Below are 398 nucleotides of genomic sequence, written 5' to 3'. Positions count from 1 at the left end.
TGAGGTGCAGATCTACGCGAGTGTCCCCAAATGTTTTTAAACGCACCGTAGCTTGTGGGTGCCCAGCTGTTTCCTTGCTGCCTGAGTAAAACAATCCAGTGTGGGTCCAAACACCAAATCGGTCAGTTGCAAGCAATAGGCATTCCCAGCAGTAAAATTTGCAGCATTTCACCGAGGCTGTGAGCCACGGGTAGCGTTCATAATTGCTGGTCTGAAAATGACGGACAACCCCTTTTCCTTGCTGGGACAGGTTAGCTAGCGCAGGAGTTGGGCGACCTCTTCGCACAATATCCAGCTTTTGGTGGAAGGTCCGTCTTGAAAATTGTGTGGAAAGTAGTTCCGCAACCAGATCAACGTCTTCTCCTTCAGCCATTTTGGGTCAAAATGCATTGATAGCT

At 49.0% G+C, this 398-nt stretch overlaps 1 long non-coding RNA gene across 1 annotated transcript in view; it reads left to right on the top strand.

Annotated features, from left to right (window-relative positions):
* Positions 1-237: 237 nt before the first annotated feature.
* LOC109522876 (uncharacterized) overlaps positions 238-398 on the top strand; it is an 11879-nt gene continuing 11718 nt past the window's right edge. Inside the window, exon 1 of the long non-coding RNA XR_002169649.1 lies at positions 238-250. This is a non-coding gene — a long non-coding RNA (uncharacterized LOC109522876). The remainder of the gene's footprint in view (positions 251-398) is intronic.

The sequence above is a fragment of the Hippocampus comes genome, unplaced genomic scaffold (genome assembly GCF_001891065.2).
Source record: "Hippocampus comes isolate QL1 unplaced genomic scaffold, H_comes_QL1_v1.1 scaffold219, whole genome shotgun sequence".
Classification (NCBI taxonomy): Eukaryota; Metazoa; Chordata; class Actinopteri; order Syngnathiformes; family Syngnathidae; genus Hippocampus; species Hippocampus comes.
This window is presented reverse-complemented; position numbering and strand designations above follow the sequence as displayed.